The sequence below is a fragment of the Aureococcus anophagefferens genome (assembly GCF_000186865.1).
Source record: "Aureococcus anophagefferens unplaced genomic scaffold AURANscaffold_4, whole genome shotgun sequence".
Taxonomy (NCBI): Eukaryota; class Pelagophyceae; order Pelagomonadales; family Pelagomonadaceae; genus Aureococcus; species Aureococcus anophagefferens.
The window spans coordinates 2884673-2889605 of NW_008705564.1; positions in this window are offsets into that span (position 1 = coordinate 2884673).

The window sequence follows — 4933 nt, forward strand, 5'->3', positions numbered from 1 at the left end:
TGGCCATCTCCGCGGCGGCGTCGCGGAGCGACACGGTGCGCTTCTCGTGCGCGAGCGTCGCCGCCGCGTAGGCCGCGGGCGTCGCTTTCGCGACGCGGCAGGCCTTGGTCTTGCCGTTGAAGGCCGCGAGGCGGTAGGTGACGACGTCGCCGACGCGGATGGCCTGGGCGTCCTCGAGGTCGCGGAGGTGGAGGAAGTGGTCCGCGCCGCCCTCGAGGGGCACGAGGAAGCCGTACTTCTTCGCGACCTCGAACCAGCGGACGCGCGCGAGCCGCGGCAGGTCGTCGAGCCTCTTCGTCCGCGCCTTGGCCCAGAGCTCGTCGGCGCCGGCGCTCGGGCTCGCCGCCGCGTTCGCCTTGGCGACGTACTCCTCGCGGCTCAGGCGGAGCACGGCCGTCGCCTTGGGCTTGCCCCGGTACTCGGCGCGCTCGAACTCGACGAAGTCGTCGGCCTCGAGCGGGCCGAAGACGGCGCCGAGGTCGCCCGCGTGGACGAAGCAGTCCGCGCCCGCCGGGTGAGGGACGATGAAGCCGTAGTTGCGGTCCGCGGCGAACCAGCGCACCTGGCCGAGCACGCGCGGCGCCGCCGCGGGCGCCGGCGGCGGCGCCGCGGCCGCCGCCGCCGCCGCTGGCGCGCGGAGCTCCGCGAGGAAGGACGCGAAGCCCGACTCGGACCGCTCGCCGAAGAAGTCGGCGACGGCCGCGTCGCGCGCGCGGGCTTCCGCCGCGTCGCGCGCGCGCTCGCCCGCGTCGGGCCGCTCGCGCCGCGCGAGCAGCGCCGACGGCGTCGCGAGCTCGGGCCCGTCCCAGGGCGAGCCCCGCTCCGCGGCGCTCTTCGCCGTGCCCCCCGCGCCGGCCTGGTCCCAGCCGAAGGGCGACGCGAAGAGCGACATGGACACCTCGATGTCGTGGTTCGACGGCCGGCGCACGTGGGCGCGGCGCGGCGGCGGCGGCGGCGGCTCGGGCAGGCCCGCGGGGCTCGGCGGCCGCGGCGCCTCCGGCGCCTCCGGCTCGGCGTCGTCCTCGAGGCCGCCCGCGGCGATCTCGAGGAGCGACCGCGCGTCGCCGTGGCCCGCGGCGGCGGCCTGCTCGAGGAGGCGCCGCGACTCGTCCTGGTCCTGGGCGACGCCGAGGCCCCGCCCGAGACGATCGGAGGTGGAACGCCGCGTCCGCGTCGCCGCGCGCCGCGCGCCGCCGCAGGTCCTCGGCGAGCTCCGTCGCCGCGCGGCCCGCGCGCGCCTCGGCCGACGGCCGCCGCGCCGGCGCCGACGGCGCGAGGCCCGGCGGCGCCGCGCCGAGGCCCGGCGGCGCGTGCGCGGGGCCGAGGCCCGGCGGCGCGGGGCCGCCGAGGCCGGGCGGCGACGCGGGCGCCCCGGGCGGCGACGCCGCGGGCGGCGACGCCGCGGGCGTCGGCGCCTTGGGCGTCGGCGCCCGGGGCGCCGGGGGCGCCTCGGGCGCCTCGGGCGCCTCGGGCGCCCGGGGCGCCGGCGCGCCGCGCGCGTCGTCGTCGTCCGAGTCGTCGGAGCCGCCGCCGGCGTCGACCTCGCCGCGCAGGTCGTCGAGGAGCCCCTTGAGGCGCTTCTTCGCCCGCTTCATGGCCGTCGTCTTCGACGAGAAGCCCGCGGCCGCGGCCGCGGCCATCGCGGCCTCGAGGCTCTCGACGTCGGCCGCGGCGTCGACGCGGGCCTCGACGGCGGCCCAGGCCGGCAGCGCCGCCGCGACGGCCCGCGCCTCGTCCTCGAGGAGCGCGTGCTGCCAGCCCCGGCGGCCCGCGCGCGCCGCGACGCGCTTCGCCGCGACCTCGGCGAGGAGGAAGTCGATCTCCGCGCAGGCGAGCTCGCAGCCTGTGTGGAAATCAAATCTTCAACCCGACTTCAATGCGCGCGTATTCGAATGTTTTGACACGAGCATTTTCGCCATGCTTCGAGAACTCGCTGAGAGTAATCGATTCGTCCAAAAATCAGCCGAATCGACTTCGATTTGACCGAGCTAGAGAATTCTGAAGTTTGGCCCCGACGTCCCAGCTCACTGTTCGATTTCCACACAGCTCGCAGCCGTCGACGCAGCGGAGCCGCGCGGCGGCCCGCAGCTTACCCAGGAGCGCCTTGGCGCGCGTCACGTCGCTCGGGCTCGCCGCGGACTCGGGCGACGTCGCCGTCCTCGACGACGCCGGGCTCGGCGCGCCGGGGCTCAGGGGGCTCGAGCCCGACGCGCTCGCCGCGGGCGTCGCCGCGGCGCTCGGCGCGCCGTCGCTGTCCTCGACGAAGGCCACGGGCCGCTTGTGCCGCGGCGGCGGCCGCTTCCGAACGAAGCGCGCGGCGGCGCGCTCGGCCCACGCCGCGGCCCTGCGCCGCGCGGCGCGCCACCGGGCCCGGAGCGGCTTCGCGACTCGACGCCGGAACGCCGCGAGCCGCCGCGCGTCGCTCGCGAAGGTCAGCCAGCACCCGATGAGCAGGAACGTGCCGCCGAGCGCTCCCAGGAACGCGCGGAGCCCCGCGGGCGACCTGCGTGGAAATCAACCAGTGAGCCGGGTGGTCCCCGCCGGACTTCGCAACTCTCGAGTTCGGTCGCGTCGACGTCGACGCGGCCGATCTTCGGACGAATCGATCGCTCTCGTCGAGTGCTCGAAGCATGGCCGAAGATTCCGGCGCCGTCCGTTCACATTGAAGTCGGGTGGAAGATGTGATGTCCTCGCGGCGCGCGACGGCCCGTACGCGGCGACGCGGTCCCACCGCGCCGCGGCGGCGGAAAGCCGCCGCTCGGCCTCGAGGGCGTCCTTCTCCTGCGCCGCCCGCGCGAGCTGGGCGTCCGTGAACGCGACGCGGTCCTCGATCTCCGCGATCTTCATCGCGTGGAGCCGCTTGTCTAACAGCTTCGCGCGCGCGCACGCGCGGTCCGAGCCTGCGCGGATGCCACATCTTCCACCCGACTTCAATGTGCGCGTAATCGAACGGTTTGGACCAGACGCTTTCTGCTGTGCTTCGAGGACTCGACGAGAGCGATCGATTCGTCCAAACATCGGCCGCACCGACGTCGACGTGACCGAGCGAGAGAGTTCCGAGGTTTGGTCGGGATCACCCGGCTCGCCGTTTGAAATCCACGCTGGTCCGCGCTCTTCTCCTCGCAGTCCTCGCCGACCCGCAGGGGCGGGTGCTCGACGGGCCCGACGAAGGCCCGCGGCCGCCGGGACCGCCGCGCGCGCGCGACTTCGCCGCCGCGGAGGCGGACGCGGCCCTCGGACGCGTTCCTTCCGCCGTCCCAGACTCCGCGCGTCGCGTCGCCGGCGCTGCCCGCGCGCGCGGCCCGCACGTCGACGTGGGCGAGGACGCCGCCCGTGTCCCGCCGGCGCACGAGCAGCTCGTGGTCCACGCGCGTCCGCACCGCGAACGGCTCCTCGAGGCGAACGCACGCGACCGGCGCCTCGGCGCGCATCGCGTGCGGCGCGCGGCGCCGGCGCCAGGAGACGTCGGCGAAGACGGGGGACCCGTCCTCGTCCTCGGACGCCCCCCGCAGGTCGAAGACGACCTCGACGTCGTCGCCGCTCTCCGGGGCGACGGCGCGGCCCGTGATGCGGCCGGCGTCGGCCACCTCGAGGACGTCGATGGACTGGGGGGGCGGCGTCGACGCCGTCGCCCAGGCGCAGGCGACGAGCGCCCAGAGGGCGGCCCGGCCCATGTCGACCCGGGGGGGGGGACTAAGAGCTTCGCGCCGGCCCTCCACTAAGTCTTGTCAAGAGTCCGACCCCGTCGACCGCGGCCCGAGCGGCTCGCCGCGGTCCGCAACGAGACCGACCCGAAGCACGTCCCGAAGCGAGGGAGAGCACCCAAGGCGCCGAGCCGACGCCCTCGCCCGCCCACCCGCGGGTGCGCGCCATGGACGCCGCGCCGCCGCCCGAGGTGGAGGAGGACCGCGCCGAGGCCGGCGCGCCCGAGCCCGGCGGCGACGGCGGCGCTCCGCGCGCCGCGACGCCGGAGGCGCCCGGCGAGGCCGACGCCCCGGCGGCGGCGGGCGAGGGCGAGGACGCGCCCGCGGGCGTGGTCTACAAGGACGACCTCGAGGACTCGGCGGACGACGACGACGACGGCGCGGCGCCGGACGTCGACGCCGCGGACGGCGAGTTCGTTCCCCCGTCGTCGATCCGGAAGCGCGGGCGCCGCGGCGAGCGGCGCCGGAGCCCGCCGCGCGTGCCCTGCGACGACCCCGACGCCGACTTCAAGGAGATCACCTTCGCCGTCCGCGACGTCAACGCGCACCTCGTCTGCCGGTTGTGCGACGGCTACTACCGGGACGCGCACACGATCACCGAGTGCCTCCACACCTTCTGCAAGGGGTGCCTGCTGCGGCACCTGGAGACGGCGCCGGCGCCCGTCTGCCCCCACTGCAACGCGGGCCTGGGCCCCCACCCGATGCAGGGCATCCTCCACGACCGGACGATGCAGTCGCTCGCCGGGCGGGAAACGAACATATTCTCAACACGACTTCAATGGTCAAGTATGAGCACGCGTGTGACATGGAGCTTTTTCTAAAAAGAATCCGCCGAGAGAAAACGATCCGTCCGAAAATCGGCCGATTCGACTTCGATTCGACCGAGATAGAGAAGTGTTTGCCGGACGGGGCGTTCCACCGGTCGTTTCCGGCACAGGTCGCTCGTCGACAAGATCTTCCCGGAGCTGAGCCAGCGGGACCGGCGGGACCGCGCCGCGCGGAAGAAGCTGCGCCTCGCGGACGCGGGGGCGGCGGCGGCGCCGCCGCCGCCGCCGCCCGCGGCCGCGCCGCGGGCGCCGCCGCCGCCGCCGGCCGCGGACGTCGTCGACGCGGAGGTGAGCTTCAAGGTCGTGCCCCGACGCGCGGTTCGCCGACAGCTAGGCGGCGCCCATGGGCGCCCTCAACAAGCCGTACCTCAAGACGAGCGGCAAGCTCAAGGTGAGCCAGCT